Raw genomic sequence first — 19,079 nt, 5'->3', positions numbered from 1 at the left:
AGGGTATGAGGATGTACTCCCGCAGAACGGAACCAAATTGAAGTGAGGAAGAAAAACTCCCAACCCGAAGGAGTTCCCAGATGCTCAGCTATATGGCCAGCTCTACCCTGAGAGCTGGTGGAATGATCACTTTGCTTCTCCAAGCTCAAAGGGGCTCTGGTCTCTCTGACAGGCACAATACAAACCCCTTCTCATTCATCTGACATTCTTTAATACATAACTTAAGTAGAAAGCTGACAGAACAAAATCTTAAAAGGGGAAAGAACAGATGAAATTCTAGAGTGCATATTTTCGATGTAAGGAGGGTGAACTCTGGCCACAGATCTGCTTGGCTGGCCCTTCTCCCTGGGCACCTGAACTCCTGCCCCTTCCCCCAATCTCATCTTTGTCTTGCTTGGATTGTGGAGCAAGCTCCTTTATCTCCTGTCACAAATGGCTTCTGTGGAAGCAGAAGCTGGAGTGTGGGTAACCAGATGGTTATTAGGGAATGTTGAAAATAAGACAACAGGGGTGCCTGGGTGGCGCAGTCGGTTAAGCGTCCGACTTCAGCCAGGTCACGATCTCGCGGTCTGTGAGTTCGAGCCCCGCGTCGGGCTCTGGGCTGATGGCTCAGAGCCTGGAGCCTGTTTCCGATTCTGTGTCTCCCTCTCTCTCTGCCCCTCCCCCGTTCATGCTCTGTCTCTCGCTGTCCCAAAAATAAATAAACGTTGAAAATAAGACAACAGGTCCAAAACAAAGTTGCTTGTGCTAAGCCCATGTCACCAAACTGAGACTTCATTTAATTACCGTTTTGGCTCCCCCAGAAATGGAATCTTAAACCAGCCAATCAGGAATCGCCTGAAGTAATCTGCCAGACAAACCCCTGCCATCCGCCATTGAATGTAACCTCTCAGTAACCAATCTGGTTTTTTGCCTAGTAAAACTTCCTTGTTCCTGCTCCCTTCTGCCTATGAAAGTCTCCCATTTTGTGCAGTTTCTCAGAGCTCTTTTCTTTTTTTTTTTATTAATAATTTATTTTGTAAGTTACATCCAAGTTAGCATATAGTGCAACAGTGATTTCAGTAGATTCCTTAATGCCCCTTGCCCATTTAGCCCATCCCACCTCCCACAACCCCTCCAGCAACCCTCTGTTTGTTCTCTAAATTTAAGAGTCTCTTATTTGTGCCCCTCCCTGTTCTTATATTTTTGCTTCCCTTATGTTCATCTGTTTTGTATCTTAAAGTCCTCATATGAGTGAAGTCATATGATATTTGTCTTTCTCCAACTGACTAATTTCACTTAGCATAGTACCTTCTAGTTCCATCCACATAGTTGCAAATGGCAAGATTTCATTCTTTTTGACTGCTGAGTAATACTCCATTGTATATATACATACCATACCTTCTTTATCCAGTCATCCATTGATGGACATTTGGGCTCTTTCCATACTTCGGCTATTGTTGATAGTGCTTCTATAAACATTGGGGTGCATGTGCCCCTTCAAAACAGCCTACCTGTATCCCTTGGATAAATACCTAGTAGTGCAATTGCTGGGTTGTAGGGTAGTTCTATTTTCAATTTTTTGAGGAACCTCCATACTGTTTTCCAGAGTGGCTGCACCAGCTTGCATACCCACCAGCAGTGCAAAAGAGATCCTCTTTTTGCCTTCTTTCCAACATCTGTTGTTGCCTGAATTGTTAATGTTAGCCATTCTGACAGGTGTGAGGTGGTATCTCATTGTGGTTTTGATTTGTATTTCCCTGATGATGAGTGATGTTGAGCATTTTTTCATGTGTCAGTGGCCATCTGGATGTCTTCTTTGGAGAAGTGTCTATTCTTGTCGTTTGCCCGTTTCTTCACTGGATTATTTGTTTTTTGGGTGTTGAGTTTGGTAAGTTCTCTATAGATTTTGGATATTAACCCTTTATCTGATATGTCACTTGCAAATATCTTCTCCCATTCTGTTGGTTGCCTTTTAGTTTTGCTGATTGTTTCCTTTGCTGTGCAGAAGCTTTTTATTTTGATGAGATCCCAATAGATCATTTTTGCTTTAGTTTCCCTTGCTTCCAGAGACATGCTGAGTAAGAAGTTGCTGTGGACGAGGTCAAAGAGGTTTTTTCCCGCTTTCTCCTCAAGGATTTTGATGGCTTCCTGTCTTACGTTTAGGTCTTTCATCCATTTTGAGTTTATTTTTGTCTATGGTGTAAGAAAGTGGTCCAGGTTCATTTTTTAAGAAAAATTTTTTAATGTTTATTTATTTTTGAGAGAGAGACAGAGCATGAGCAGGGGAGGGGCAGGTAGAGAGGGAGACACAGGATCCCAAGCGGGCTCCAGGTTCTGAGCTGTCAGCACAGAGCCCAACGCGGGGCTCAAACCCAGGAACAGTGAGATCATGACCTGAGCCAAAGTCAGACGCTTAACCGACTGAGCCACCCAGGTGCCCCCAGGTTCATTTTTCTGCATGCCACTGTCCAGTTTTCCCAACACCATTTGCTAAAAAGACTGTCTTTATTCCATTGGATACTCTTCCCTGCTTTGTCAAAGAATAGTTGGCCATACATATGTGGGTCCATTTCTGGGTTTTCTATTCTGTTCCATTGATCTGAGTGTCTGTTTTTGTGCCATCAGAGCTCCTTTCTATATGCTAGATTGGATGCTGCCTGATTCATGAGTCGTTGAATGAAGCCAATAAGATCTTAAAAATTTAGTCTACTGAATTTTGTTTTTCCACAGGACCCACACCTGTAAAGATGGGGTGGGGTGGGAGGAGGGAAGAGGGTCAGGCAGAAGAAGAAACTAAAGTACTAAACAGACCTGCCCAAGTCTTGGTCAATCTGGAATTACTCTGAAATATTGCCTGTGTCCTGTGTCCAGCTGGAATGGCTCACTCAATCACTGCTAAGGGCTGCTTAGGCAGATCCTGAAAGAGCTGACGGCTACATCTGTCTGCGGACTACATTCTCTGCATTCCCCTTCCTTGAAGGGGGACCTGAGCGTATGTCTCCATGACTACCAACACGCGTAACGTTATTCACTCACGGATTGATCATTCAGTGTGCTATGTGTTAGCTGCTGTGCTGACTGCTGGAGGGCAGGAGAGGATAAGGGACAGAGTAGAAGTGAATCCTATCCTCAGGTTTAGTCTAGAAGAGGAATCAGATACTTATGGAGCAGGGCGGTATATCCAGAGGGCAGCGAGAGTGTCTAGACAAGAGTCACTGCTCTAGCTGGGGGTGATCTCTGCCAGGGGTCCTTCTCAGTCGAGCTTTTCAAAAGGAATCTACATCTGGGGCACCTGGTGGTTCAGTCAGTTGAGTGTCCAACTCTTGACTTTGGCTCAGGTCATGATCTCACAGTTTCCTGAGTTCCAGCCCTGTGTCGGGCTCTGCACTGACAGCACAGAGCCTGCTTCGGATTCTCTCTCTGCCCCTTCCCTGCTTGTGTGCGCTCTCTCAAAACAAATAACCCCCCCCCCAAAAAAAAAGGATTCCACATCCTATTTGTCCAGTCCTATTCTCTCACCACACCGATGTCATCTGTGTCCTCCCCTCCCTTCCACTGAAACTGCTCTTTGTGAGAATACCTTCCCGCCCAACTCTCTCCCTAGTGAGAGTCTGTGTAGTCTTGGTATCTGAATGTTGCAGTTGTTGTACTGGATTCTATTAGCCCCTTGACTCAGAAGGCACTAAGAGGAGGTAGATAGAGCAAGTGGTTTCTCTCTCTTGAACTAAATGTAAAGAGCCCGAGGTCTAAGAGGGCAGGCGGAGAGGGGTTTTGCAGCAGGGAAAGAGGAAGTCATCTTTGAGTCCTGGAGAACAAGCTGCATTTGGGAAGCGAGATTTTGAAATAATACTACACAGCTTGTTCTCCAGAGCCCAAAGACGCCTCTTACCTACCTTCCCACTCCCCTGCTCCAAATGCTCTCTCCATTCTGCCCTCTTAGACCTCTGGCTCTTTACATCTAGTTCCAACTAGTGGGCTATAGCTTATCTCAGTAATCCTTGTACACTAAATCTTTCATAGAGGTTGCAGCTGGCTATCATCTTTCACAGAATGGATTTAATGTGGGATCCAAGGGGATCTCAGTGGTGCAAGGAGTAACCACAACAGAGCCTGTTTCACATCTCCTTAGCTTACCTGATTTCAGCCGTTACTGCGGCTGACAGTTCTTTGTGATGGCAAACTCATCTTGTGCTGACAGCATCCCACCTCAAGCAGGAGTCTGCTGGCCTCATCACTTAATGTTTCAGTTTCTGATACTCGATCTCCACCAGAACCCAATGGCAAGTTAAGATTTGCTTTTCAAATGGAAGACAGCCAGCAGAGAGGGTATAGTTTTACTTCAGTCCTCTAAGGGTCTGCACTGTGATTATCTTCTTGGGGTTTTGGCAGAGGCTCGCTCTCTCTTGTTACAGACACTTCCCCTACCATTGGGTCTGCTAGGTCTCACGACCAACCTAGGCCTGCCGCAGAGCCTTTTCTGGCCCTGGGCCCCACTCAAAACTGGAAATCTTGTAGATTATCTGGTAAATGGGTTGGAGCAACATGCTCCAAAGTAGTACATATGTTGCCTCCAAAATCCAAACAGGCTTATTACCAAGCTTTATGCCTCTTTAGTCATGGTGGTCAATTAGAGATGAAGCAACCCGTATCTCATTTTAACAGCTATATTTCAACATGTCCCAGGCAACTCGACCCCTAGAAACTTCATCCACGTGTCAGGTCCCTGAGTTTTCACAGAGTTTTTCTCGTATCTTCTGGAATGCCCATGTCCTACCAAAATATCTAACATGTATACTACTTCCTGCTCAGCAGGTCCAATGAGCATAGTGTCATCAATGTAATGGACCAGCATGATGATCTGTGGGTTATCAAGATGATCAAGGCCTCCTCTGGCTATATTATTCCAGAAAGCCAGAGGTTGACATAGCCACGAGAAAAAAATAGTGAAATAATACAGCTGTCATGCCACATCACGGCAGATTGCTTTTGGATTGAAAACAAAACATTTTCCAGATGCCAGGAGCTATATCGATTTGCTCCAATAAAGACATCACATCCAGGTTGCAGCTGTAATTGAATTCACTAGCTGAATATGTGTATAATAATCCATAGTCACTCTCCAGAATCCATCAAGATTTTGCATCTGCCAAAAGGACAAATAAATGGGATTGTGGTAGGAATAACTAGTCTGTATCTTTCAAGCTCTGTTGGTGGTGCTAATCCTTGCAATTTCCTCAGGAATGCATCACTATAATGATGCCAGGGAGGAAGGTGGTTTTGTCTCTTCATTAGCTAGAATGCATAAGTCTGGGCAACTACAAGGTGATTGAAGTAGGATTGTCCCTGATCACCATTATTCCCAATGACCCACTTACAGAACTTATGTTTTCTGTTCTGTAATCTTAGGGCCTGACAAGTTCCTATTCGTGTGTGTGTGTGTGTGTGTGTGTGTGTGTGTGTGCGCGCGCGCGCGCATGTGCGTGCTTCTACCAGGTAACTAAAGGCTATGACTGTGGTTTGGTCACTCTGAGCTCCTCATGCCAATGGACCAGCAGACAAAGAAGTTACTACACTGGCAGGGGTCATCGACCCTGAATCACATTAATAGCAAGGGTTGCCATTTCATAATGGATAAAGAAAGAGTCTGTCTGCAATTCAGGGAATTCACTGGGGCAAGTCTTGCTGCTTCTCTGCCCAGCAATAACTCTGAACAGATCATTGCAACTATTGTTTGACAAGAGGAAGGCAAGGGTGCTGAATTCTGGATCACCCCACCAGGCAAGTAACCCAGATCAGCCAAAGTTCCGGTTGAGAGTGAGGGAAACCTACAATGGTTGTTAGAGCAGGAAGATGATGAATGTCAATTATGGCCCTGGGATCAGCTGTAATAAAGGCATATAACTTGGTCTGATAGTCCCTTCTAAAGAAATGCAACTGGTCATCAGCTTGAAGAACTGGCTTTAAGCTTCTCTCCTGGGGAAAAAGTGAGAGCATCATTTTTCCTCACACAAGATCCAGATCTAAACGGGTAAGAACAGATCTAAGTGGCACAAGAGATGGATGTACAAGATCCAGTTTATTTCACCCCAGATGTGCTCAGCCTGACTTGCCCACTCCTCTCCCCAGGACCTAAACCACTTGCCATATTTTCTGGCTAGACTGCCCTGGGATATGGTTTCTTTCATTCCAGTGGTGATAGCCCTGACCACCATATCTTCCAGCTCTGGTTGCCTCAGGCACCCCCTTAGGCTTCAGGACCAAGTGTCAGCACAACTTCTATCACACCCACTGCCATGGGAGCCATAGCAGCTCCCACACCAGGTCTGACCTGACTGGACCTTTGAGTGCTCTGGCTTCCCCCACTGACTTCCCAGAGGGGTCAAATACACAACCTGCAGATCCTAAGGACTTACTGTCCCGTGGGGATGATTTTGGCCAATGAAAAACAGAACATGACAAAGCACCCACAGACAAATGGCTTCCTTTTCCTCCCCTGACAGAATGTTTTTAGATGCAGCGGTTCCATATGGCTTCTCTGGAAGGGTCCTGTAAGCCATCCCATTTAGCATTCTTGTAAAGATGGTGCCAGCTCAGTAAAGCACCACCTTGTAGGTAGGTGTTCTCTTGACTTCTCTACCTGATTATTCCTTTCCCCCCACTCTTGCATCTTTCCCAAAAAAGCATCAGCACATATGTTTTGCCTCAGGTCAGCTCTGTGTTCTAGAAAATCTGGGTTAGGAAAGAGGTGTGGTCAAAGAACGAAATATCTAAAATTGAAATTATGGTAAGACTGAAGTTCTTATAATGACAAGGTCTAGAATACTATCATGGAAGGGAATGGCTTAGATAGAATGGATGACAATTTCATGGAGAAGAGAATATTGAGGAATTTAAGAATCCAGGGCACTGGAATAATCATCAATGTGGATACGGAAATTCCCAAGAATGATGTTGGATTGTTGGAGAGAGTGATCCAAGGGCTAAAATCATCTACACATGGGGAGGAGGTCAGAGATGCCCACATACAGAGGGGTTGTGGATAGTATAGACTCTTCGTATTATGGAAGAGAAGGCATTTGTGATTAGCAATGAGGAACAAGGAGAACATGTAAATCACCTCCAGGCCTAGAGATACAGAGGCTGTAGGAGAGCAAGCAACTACCTCTTGAGAGGACTTCAAGGAAAGCAGTATCTTTGGACCAAAATTATGTTGCAGAGCAAGAAGATGAAGAGAACATTCATAAAGAGGGTAAGAATGCAGAATATTCTGCTGATGAATGACCTTGAGCTCTCAGGGCACAGTGGAGAGGTTTTAGGAGATGAGGAGTTAGGGCAGATGGGATCAGAAAAGGTGATGTCCAAGCCAAACAGGAATAGGCCCTGGGAATGAGGACGAGTGGTTGGCCGTACCCACAGGGTAAAGGGCCTATTGAGATCCATCCTGATGAGCCCAAGGCAGAGAGTGGTGGAGCGGCTGGGAAGAAGGAAAGAGGAAGAAGAGCCGGCTCTAGTCCAGAGTTTGCTCTTCTGGCCCTGCGGACGGAAACGTTCAGCCCTTGGGTTGGGTCCTGCTCTGAAAGCACTAGCTCTCTGGGGCCTTCTGTGGGCGGGGAGGCCTCTAGAAGCACAGAAGTGTCCTCCCACCCTAGCTAAGTGGGCACACCCGCCCCCTGCTGGTCACAGTGGTATAAGCACTGGATGTGAGGTCTTGTAGGTGCTGACTGTAGGTGGACCAGTCCGTTTTCTCATTGACCTTTGGTTCTGCATTCTGGCAAGGGACTGTTTTCCTTTGCTGGTGTTCGGTGTAGGCCTGCTTATTTCTAAGACACTGTCATATCCTTTTCATTCCTTCACCTAGTTTGCATAATTCTTTAATCTTTATCTTCTTATGAAAAGGAGTCTATTTTTAATGTCTTGACATTTCTCTCATAACCTACCATTCTCTTTTCCTGTAACTCTGATTCCTTCTCTTACCTTAACTGACTTTGTACACTGTGAGTTTGCTCGGCCTGACACGGTTAGCCCAGACTGTTTCTCACTTTCCAAGCAATGTACAAATTTCCTTCCTCCTTTTGACCAACTCTTCAGAAGGACTCGGTGACCCATATGTAATAATCTGAATTTGCAGGGTGTCTGGGTGGCTCAGTCGGTTAAGCCTCCGACTTTGGCTCAGGTCATGATCTCACGGTTCCTGAGCTCAAGTTTCTGACAGCTCAGAGCCTAGAGCCCGCTTCCAGTTCTGTGTCTCCCTCTCTCTCTGCCCCTCCCCTGCTTACACTCTCTCTCTCAAAAATAAACGTTAAAAAAAAAATCTGAATTTGCTGCCTGTGCATTATATTTCTATTAATTAACCTTGATACTTCCTTTCTTCTAATACAGATTTTCCTCTCTGCTCAACAGTGCTCACCCAGTATTTCCCTTCACCTTTTACTTATATTTTTCCATCTTCCACAGCACTTCCCTCATCTTCTACAAAATTACCCTCACTTTCTACAAGTATGTCCCCACCTTATATAAGCACCATGGATAGCTATTTTCCATGTTTCTCCTGTGTCTTTCCAGCGTTTCTTTCCTCCTCAAACCTACTCGTATAGCTTACATTCTGGAGTTTGGCCAAAATACCAGTGCATGACTCATATACTTCTGGTTGATACAAATTTTTAAATCAATAATATTGCAAACTAGTGTGCACAGTACCACCACCTTTAGTTCCTTTTGTGAAATCTTCCCCTATTTAGGATTTTTGTGAACTCACAGTTCTTTAACAGACATATGAGCTCTGATTCACTGGGGTCGCTGTTTCCCTCTCTGGGGTTCATTCAGATAGGTGACTCCTTGGCCACTCACAGTCCTGTTGTTGTTTCTGTTTTTTAAGTTTCATTAGGTTTTTGGGTTTTTTTTTGTTTTGTTTTGTTTTTTTTAGTAATCTCTCCACCCAACATGATCAAGAGTTCTGTGCTCTTCCAACTGAGGCAGCCAGTCTCTCCTCACAGGTCTGTTTTTAAGCAGGTGTTTCAGACCTTGTCAGTTCTGCCCAGGTATCTCTGAGTGCATCCTTGTTGTCTTGAGTAGATGACAGGATGCTACAGGCTCAGTGTGAAATGCTTCCTGCTTCGAGAGATGGAACCAGTGTGTTTCTTCCCTAGAGTCTTAGCCTTTCTTCCAGGGGAAAAGTATTAGGGTCAAAATCTAGCTAGTGCCCCTCATCAGCCAGAGGAAGGCAGGTCAACGCTAGAGTAGTCTCAGGCCACTTTGATGCCATAGAAAGCATGTTCTTTTCCTTCTGGCTTTTTTACCTCCCTATTGTGTAAGGAGTTATGAGTATGTTATATCATGTTTCCAAGTTACCTTTACCAAAGTTCTTGCTAATTTTCTCTAATGTGAGCTATTATTAGTCAACTTCTCCTCCATTTTTTCAGCTAATTTTCCCTTTTTCCCACCAATGCCAACAGACAAAATTGTCAGAGCAAACCATTCGGTTTAGTTATGGCTTTGTCTCACCATTTTCCAAGTCTCCACTTTGATTTTCTCTCTTAACCCTCAGCTAAGCATCCCTGGGCTCCAAAGTGTGCATGTCCTGACGACCTGACTCATAAGCATCATTGCAATTGCATCATCCAAAAGGAAAAAGAAATCCCAACCTTCTTAGGATAACTTTCAGCTCAAAGAGAGGAGCAAACACTTCACAAAGGTAGGATAGAGACAAAGCCTCAAGGTTTCCCTTCAACTTCTCTAGTTTTCTCCTGAGTCTCACAATTTAAACCTATTTACTTCCCCTGAATAGTTTCCCTTCTCTTTGGTGCTTTTTCAGAGAGAGAGAGAGCACGTGCACAAGTGGGGGAGGGGCAGAGGGAGAGAGAATCCCAAGCAGGCTCCATGCTGTCAGCACAGAGCCTAACGTGGAGCTCGATCCCACCAACCATGAGATCACGACCTGAGCTGATATTAAGAGTCGGACGCTCAACTGACTGAGCCACCCAGGCACCCCTATGACATTTGTAATTTCACATGCTAACTTACACCTTTATTTCTTGTTTCATCACCTATAGACTATGTCTCTTGATCCCAACATTTATAGAAATCAGTGCCCCTGTTCTTCATTTACCTTTGCTTCCATCTTCCATCTGTTTCTATCATCTGTATTTTCATTTTTATATTTTCAAGGTTAAAAGCATTTATATATCCTTTTCTGTTGCCATAATACATTCTGTTCAATCAGAAAGCTGAAAATCAATAAGCAAATGTATAAAGTCTATATCAGGTAAGAATATTTCTGTTTTATACAAGAGGAAACTTGACCCAGACTTCCACAGATAGTGAGTTTATGGACTTCATAAAAGTCCCAGAACAGGGTTGGCCATTGATGTGGCTTAAAGCAGGAGCTTATAAAATATCATCAGGACATAAGTCCTCTCCATCTTTTGGTTCTGCTCCCCACTGTGTGTCAGTCTCAACCACAGAGAGGCTCTCTCTGCCCTCTTATTGTCGTATGGCAGCCAGTAACTTCTAAGACTACATCATTCCAGGTTTAAGACCGGCAGGAAAGAGTGAAAATCTTTGCCTCAACATTTCCAGCTAATGTCCTAAATTCCTTGTGATCGGACATCTTATGGCACGCACTGCCCCTTAGCCAATGTTGTCACTAGAGAACAGTATGCATTGTTTGACTTAAGCCTGGCGTGTATGTTCCTTCCTTAGACTTGAGGGCAGAGCCCTACCCAGACTAAATGGCTGATTGAAGAGGAACCCTGAGCTAGTTAGGAAACAAGTATCATGTAATTCTTTCTTTGTAGTTTTCCTTTCTCTCCTCTAGGCACCAACTTTCCTCAGCTCCAAAGCCTATCCCCCCTTGTGAATAGCAATTCTTGTCAACAGATGCCTGCGAGGGAGTTTCAGGCCTCACACCCCCAAATTCTGAGTAGGTTCTGCTGGAACAGCCAGCTCCTGAAAATCTCTTAGAAAGGACACTGAGTAGAGAATTATAGAATAGATTCATCAGGGAAGGATTCTGTAGCAATTTTTTTTAGAGATGGAAGAAAATAGTTTTCTAGAAATAAACATGGCTTTTCTCCTGAAGTGTCTCCAAATCCTCAAGGATAGCAAATCCCTGGAATCCGTACTTTCTGCAGCCCCCTCCTCCTGTAATCCCCCATCCTCCTGCTCCAGCCTGTCCTAGCTGCAGAGTTCTTGTCCTTTCACTTCCCTCCTGGCTTGAATTCCAAGTCTGTTGATTTGTTGATTTACTCACTGGTCTTATTTGAGTACATCCTCAGGAATTTCCTCATCGGGACTATGCTGGAGATAAAAGTCCTTGTTACTTGTTTGTCTGAAAATGTTTTTAGTCTGCCCTTGCACTTCACAGGATATAAAAGTAAAAGACTGATAACACTTCCCATCAGAACTCGAAAGGTTTTATTCTTCTGTGGTCTTCCAGTACCTACGACTACAGATGAGCAATCCCACGTGAGTCTGGTTTTCAGGTCTAATTTGGAAGTCCCCTCTCTCCCTTCCATCTTTGAAATCTTTTAGAATCTTCTCTTTATTCATGGAGTTTTGAAATTTCACACAGATTTATCATTCACGTGTTTGGAACTTGGTGGATTCTTTTCGTCTGGCAACTAGTGTCCTTCAGCTCTGGCCAAGTCTCTTACCACTCTTATAATCATCCACCCTCTGTCTGACCCATTGGGAATTTCTATTACTCGAGTGTTGCAAATCCTCTCATATCTTCCATCTTTATCTTACTATTCTTTTATTGAATTATTTGACCAATTATATATTTAATTCCAGAGCTCATTCTTGCTTCCTGGTGGTTCTTTTTTTTTATTTATTTATTTTTTTACTTATTTTTGAAGGAGAGGGAGAGCGTGAGCAGGGCAGGGACAGACAGGTGTCAGCACAGAGCCTGACGCGGGGCTCAAACCCACAAACCGTGAGATCGTGACCTGAGCCAAAGTCGGACGCTTAACCGATTGAGCCACTCAGGTGCCCCCTGGTGATTCTTTTCATTACTGCAGCTTCTTCTTTTAGCACTTTCATCTTACAGGCTTTCAAATATCTGGTAATACTTATTTGCTTTTAGGAATGAGCCACAAAGACCTGATTGGGGCTCTGTGAATATGTGCTGGGCTTGTTTATTGGAGAGCTTGACTCCAGGCTGATCCAGAAATCAGCTGCCCAGAGTACAGATATTGGAAATACATTCTAAACAGTCGCTTGAGAGGCAGATGCCTGCTAGCTGGGGTTTTGATGTGGGGATGGGGTGGGAGAGCATGTAAGCAGGGTCCAATGTTCTACTTATAGAACTGCCATCTATTTCCCAGTTTTCAAGCCCAAGTCATCTTTCTTCCAATGGCCATTCCTGGTGTTTCCAAGCCTTATGGTTCTCTTGGGTTCTGACTCTACCCAACTCTGTCTCTCAGTCCTCTAGCACATTCCAGGGTGCAACTTCCTGCACCCTGCATTATCAGAACTACTTCTCCATCCACTTCCTTTCTCTCAGAAATGTGTTGATATTCCTGTTACACTGATATCCCCCTCATTTTCTCGTTTGTATCTTTTTTTTTCCCTGTCATGTAATGGGTTTTTAGGTGGGAAAAGACAAATTCATGTTTTCTATCTTGAACCAGAAGTTAATAGATTATTGTGTATGAGCACTAAAAGAAAAAAATATGAAAGGACTCCAACTTTTGGTACCATTTATCTTCTTAGAAGGAAACCCTGTGCATGCTCCCCTTCAAGATAGATGTGACTCACCATGGACATGCTGTAATGGCTACTCTGGGTCATGGCTCATCTCAGGTCTCCATCTTCCCTGTCGCAGGGAAAAGCATAGGAAATGGTTGAAATGAAAGGATCTTCCTGATGGGATGGATGCAACATAAATCACATGGGCCCGAGAATGTGACCGGGGCCTGATATTTTACAGGATCCTCTCTCTTCCATTTCATGCCACTCTTCCATCCCACCCCCACCACTCCTGAACAGTCCAGCTGAATCTGCCTCTCCCTGGGCTTTTTCCCCCAAAGCTTTCCCATCAGAAGAGGTGAATTTATCATTCATTGGCTTCTTTTTCTTAAGATTTAGTTATGATCTGATACTCATTTACCTCCATGATTTAATTTTGTATAGGGCCCCAAGTTTAATAAACTATAATATACTTCTGACTGTATCATGTCAACCAATATAAAATGGCTTTTCGGTTTTTTTTAATTTTTTAATGTTTATTTTTAAGAACGAGAGAGAGAGAGACAAAGCACGAGCAGGGGAGGGGCAGAGAGAGGGGGAGACATGGAATCTGAAGCAGCTCCAGGCTCTGAGCTGTTAGCACAGAGCCAGACACGGGGCTAGAACCCACGAACCGTGAGATCATGACCTGAGCTGAAGTCAGATGCTTAACCAACTGAGCCACCCAGGTGCCCAATGTTTATTTCTTTTTGAGACAGAGACAGAGCACAAGCAGGGGAGGGGCAGAGAGAGAGGGAGACATAGAATCCAAAGCAGGCCTCAGGCTCCGAGCTGAGAGCACAGAGCCTGATACGGGGCTCGAACCCACAAACCACAAGATCATGACCTGAGCTGAAGTTGGAAGCTTAACTGACTGAGCCGCCCAGATGCCCCAAAATGGCTTTTCATTTCAGATGCATTCTGAGCCAAGACATACTATTTATATTCTGGACATTGCCTCTATGTTAAGGAAGAGGAAAACTATCTGAAGAAAAGACTGCTGTATATAAGATGAAACTTGGCTTTATCTTTTAAAATGCAAACCCTCAAATTCAGATGACCACAAACATAACCCTCTAAAATATCCTCACCCTAAGTCAAATGGATATGTGCCGCAGAGAGCTCCTCCTATTTACCACCAGCACCTGCCACACTGTGGGTGCGTGATAGATGTTTGCTGAGTCAATGAGTATTGGGCCAGAACTGTTTAAATATCGTTTGCTTGGGTCAGGATTCATTCTAGAGACTATAATAGCACTCATTATGCAGGTGGCATTAAGTACTGTAAGCTATGGGGAGACAGGTGTCTAAGAGGCAAACTGTAGTTGAATGTTTGGAGAAGGGGAAGGAGCAATCATTAGAGTTTAACTACTTCTCGGTTCTCTCTGAAGTGGATTCTGATTCTGAATTCATTTAAAAGGTACAGGATGTTTAGAGAACATTATTTTTAACAGTGGAAAGCCAGAAACAGAATGGATGTCTAACACTAAAAAAAGTTACTGGATAGAATAATAATGTAGTCTTTTTAAAAATAGACTCGATTTTTTAGAACAGTTTGAGATTTACAGAAGACTTGTGACAATAGTACAGGGAGTTCCCATATACCTTGCACCCAGTTTCCCATATTATTGATAGCTTACATCAGTATGGTATATTTGTTACAATTAATGAATCGATATTGATACCTTATTATTAGCCAAAGTCCACACTTTAGATTTCCTTTGGTTTTTGCCTGATGAGCTTCCTCCGTTCCGAATCCCATCCAGAATACATTACATTTAGTTGTCATGTCTCCTCAGGCTTCCTTTGTGCAGGTGGTTATAACATTGTTTTTAAAAATGATAAATTTATTTAAAAATGTTAATGTATTTACATAAGGTAATAAAGACCAAAAAGAAACACAAGGAAATAAAAATACTTGCATCAAGGCATCAAGGTTATGGTTGAAATGGACATATTTACATTGTTTTCTTTTTAAAATCACGTTCTAATTAATGGTTCAATTATAAATCCTGAACCCTTCACCTCTCCCCATCACATTTGTACACAGTTTTTGACTCCTAGATAAACAGCCTACAGGCAGCGGCTCCAAAATAGCTGATGGGGGCTCACAAACAGGCCCCGAGAGACCCCTGTGAGGTTAGGCTGGACGTCCTGAACTGTGAACAGAATGACATTTCTTCTTAAGTCTTCATCTCGTCCTCCCGCCCACCATTTTAAGACTGAGATAAAGCAGGTATTTGAACCTCACGTTTAGACAGGGAACTTATCAACTTCTGAGCCTAGAAGTCTAATTCTTCAATAGGTTGAGAGGAGAGATTGGGAATAAACACCATGTGGTTATTTCTCTATTTTTCTTTTTTCTCTCCCCCAAGCACCTACCTTTTTCCCTTTCTTCAGCAACAAAGCACTACCCCCCACCCCCACCATGTAGAACTAATTCATGCAACTCTTATGTCCAGGCTCTGCTAACAGATACTCTGCCATCCGGATTCAGAGCAGAGGGGAGAACAGAGCAGACTTTTGGGAACTTAAAGCGTTTTAAAGCCATTTTGTAGAAGTGGAAGGTGTTTGTGGAAGAGAGTGGTCAGACACTCATGAATTTCTTTCCTCTTCTTCCTGGAAACACATCTGGGGTCCACTTCCCAGCCTCCCGTGCGGGTGGGGGTGGTCATATGACTGAGTTCGAGCCGGTGGAACGTGGGCAGAAGTGATATGTGCCACTTCTCAAGTGAGGAATGTTGGTGAAACAGAATCACGTTCCCCCAGCCTGCCCCTGAGTTGCTCAGCATACATACGCCTGTCTTCTCACACATGCAATCCCAAATGGCCCATGAACATAACCCACATACCACCTCCAACTCACTAGTCACATGTAACTTCTGTTACACCCCTGAATCCAACTCTGAGTCTGGGATCTCCGGGTACAACCCGTATCAGGTCTGGATATCGTTTCTCACAATCCAACATCCAAGAGGATGAAGTAATGAAGGCCCCCCACTTCTACCCAGCAGTTCTGAAATTTTTAAGTCTGTCACTAGCAATGCTTCATTTCTGTTTACTCATTTCTGTATTATCAGGCCTCTTGGGGGACAGAAAGCTACAGTGTTTGGCAAAGTGAGATAATCCTGAAGCCAAAAGAGAATTAAGTTGGTCTCTGTGGGATGCGGCACCTGCAGCGTTTAGATCTGGAATCTGTGGGGCAGTGACAGTCGGCCGCACGGTTGGAGGACCGGAGCAAGAAGCACTTAGGAGAGGAATGAACCGAGACGTCTTGCAGAGCTTACTCTGTCGGCTTTCAAATCGCCCCGAGTTCTGCCTACACTTCCCCCTTGGGTTCTGTGAAATACATTTGTGTTTTTATCATAATTAACCCTCCCTTTCTGCCTCCCGATTCTTTTTTGGCTTAATTAATTTGAATTGGTTTTTCAGGACTTATTAAAGAATCCCAACATGATGAAGCAACGTTTAGAAACGCGAAAGGAAGGAGGCACCTGCTAATGATCGGCGGGTTTTATCTGCTCCGACTCGAAAGAGTGGATTCCAAACTCAGACATAGTAAACTCTTTAATGAGTCCCAGTTTTCTTTCTGTGAGGGTGTGATAATCACCTTTTAGAAATTCCCTTGTGGAGATTTATAGGGGTGTAATATCTCTGATTGACATTTCATTAAGTTTAGAGATCCCTGCTAGAAAGGAAACCTTTGTTAACCCCTGACTCAGAGTTTTAGGGTAAAAATCCTCACCATTATTCATTCATAACATCCTCACTCTTGCCTCAAAGGGCCCTGCTTCTGGAATGCTTAGTAACAGATATAGAATGTATTGACAGGGTGGAGTCTGGACACTAAGAAACAAAGTAGTGGGACACCTGGGTGGCTCAGCCGGTTAAGCAATGGACTTCGGCTCAGGTCATGATTTCTCGGTTCATGGGTTCGAGCCCCACATTGGGCTCTGCGCTGACAGCTCAGAGCCTGGAGCCTGCTTCGGATTCTGTGTCTCCCTCTCTCTGCCCCTCCACCACTCACACTCTCTCTCCCTCTCAAAAATAAATAAACATTAAAAAAATTTTTTAAGAAACAAATTAGGAAGGAATTGCAATAGTGAAAGGGAAAAATTTCCCCCCAAATCATGGCAAAGTAAAAGAGGAGGAAATGGGCTTGGGAGAGGTGCAGATGGGATTTAACAACTGAGTAGGTGTGAGATATGAAGAAGAGGTCTGAGTCAATGAGAACCCAAGGCTCCATCCGCAGCATTTCCGTTGCATTAATATATAATTAAAATTGAGTTACATTACTTTTTACCCTTAATATCGGCAAAAATGAGAAAGCTAATGAATGCTAAATGTTGTTGGGGATAATGGAATATAGGGACACTCACACACTGCCAGTGTCAGAACAGACTGGTACAGCCATTCTGGACCCCAATCTGGCAATACTAAGTAAAATTAAGATTACATGTGCCTTATCACCCAATGACTTCCCTCCTGAGCCTATATCCAAGGGATATTCTCATACATGTTGAATGGGGAGATGTACAAGGGTGCTCATTGCAAATGTTTTCTTTGAGAGTAAGTTTGAGGCAACCTACTTACCTATAACTGGTGGATTAAAAAGTAAAATGTAGGGGATGCACCCAACGGAGCACTCAGTATCAATTAGAAGCAACAAACTAGATGTACATCAGCACTGGAGGTAGATCTTAGAACCATAGTATTTAATAAAAAAGGAATAGTAAGCAGGGGCGCCTGGCTGGCTCAGTCAATACAGCATACGACTCTTGTAAGACAGGAAGCCATCAAAATCCTCAAGGAGAAAGCAGGCAAAAACCTCTCTGACTTTGGCCACAGCAACTTCTAACTCAACAAGTCTCTGGAGGCAAGGGAAACAAAAGCAAAAATGATCTATTGGGACCTCATCAAAATAAAAAGCTTCTGCACAGCAAAGGAAACAATCAGCAAAACTAAAAGGCAACCAACGGAATGGGAGAAGATATTTGCAAACGACATATCAGATAAAGGGTTAGTATCCAAAATCTATAGAGAACTTATTGAACTCAACACCCAAAAAACAAATAATCCAGTGAAGAAATGGGCAAAAGACATGAATAGACACTTCTCCAAAGAAGACATCCAGATGGCCTACTGACACATGAAAAAAATGCTCAACATCACTCATCATCAGGGAAATACAAATCAAAATCACAATGAGATACCACCTCACACCTGTCAGAATGGCTAACATTAACAACGCAGGCAACAACAGATGTTGGCGAGGATGTGGAGAAAGACAATTGCTTTTGCACTGCTGGTGGGAACGCAAAGCTGGTGCAGCCACTCTCGAAAACAGTATGTAGATTCCTCAAAAAATTGAAAACAGAACTACCCTACGACCCAGCAATTGCACTACTAGGCATTTATCCAAGAGATACAGGTAAGCTGTTTCGAAGGGACACATGCACCCCAATGTTTATAGCAGCACTATCAACAATAGCTAAAGTATGGAAAGAGCCCAAATGTCCATCAATGGATGAATGAATAAAGAAGATGTGGTATATATATACACAATGGAGTATTACTCGGCAATCAAAAAGAGCGAAATTTTGCGATTTGCAACTACATGGATGGAACTAGAGGGTATTATGCTAAGCGAAATTAGTCAGGGAAAGACAAACATCATATGACTTCACTCATATGAGGACTTTAAGACACAAAACAAATGATCATAAGGGAAGGGAAGCAAAAATAATATAAAAACATGGAGGGGGACAAAACAGAAGAGACTCTTAAATATGGAGAACAAACAGAGGGTTACTGGATGGGCTAAATGGGTGAGGGGCATTAAGGAATCTACTCCTGAAATCACTGTTGCATTATATGCTAACTAATTTGGATGTAAATTAAAAAAAATAAATAAAATAAAATATAGCATAAGACTCTTGATCTTGGGGTCGTGAACTTGAGCCCCATGTTGGATGTAGAGATTACTTAAAAATAAAATCTTTTTTTTTTTTTTTTTTGTAAGTAGGCTTCACACCCATCGTGAAGCGCAACACGGGGCCTGAACTCACAACCCTGAGATCAAGACCTGAACTGAGATCAAGACTCAGATACCAGGGCACCTGGGTGACTCAGTCGGTTAAGCACCCGACTCTTGATTTCAGTTCAGATCATGATCTCAGGGTCGTGAGATCGGGCCCCACGTCAGGCTCCACACTTGGCATGGAGCCTGCTTTAAGATGCTCTCTCTCCCGCTAACCCTCCCTCTCACTCTCTCTCTCAAATAAATAAATAATAAAATCCTACAAAAAAGTTGGACACTTCATCAACAGAGCCATCCAGGCACCCCCTTAAAAATGAAACTTAAAAAAAAT

General features: G+C 43.5%; 1 long non-coding RNA gene across 1 annotated transcript in view; it reads right to left on the bottom strand.

Moving 5' to 3' along the window:
- Positions 1 to 8,940: 8,940 nt before the first annotated feature.
- LOC109491973 overlaps positions 8,941 to 19,079 on the bottom strand; it is a 30,845-nt gene continuing 20,706 nt past the window's right edge. Inside the window, exon 5 of the long non-coding RNA XR_006586307.1 lies at positions 8,941 to 12,796. This is a non-coding gene — a long non-coding RNA (uncharacterized LOC109491973). The remainder of the gene's footprint in view (positions 12,797 to 19,079) is intronic.

This window comes from Felis catus, chromosome D1 (genome assembly GCF_018350175.1).
Source record: "Felis catus isolate Fca126 chromosome D1, F.catus_Fca126_mat1.0, whole genome shotgun sequence".
Taxonomy (NCBI): domain Eukaryota; kingdom Metazoa; phylum Chordata; class Mammalia; order Carnivora; family Felidae; genus Felis; species Felis catus.
The sequence above is the reverse complement of the archived record's forward strand: the minus strand, read 5'-3'. Positions and strand labels throughout refer to the sequence as shown.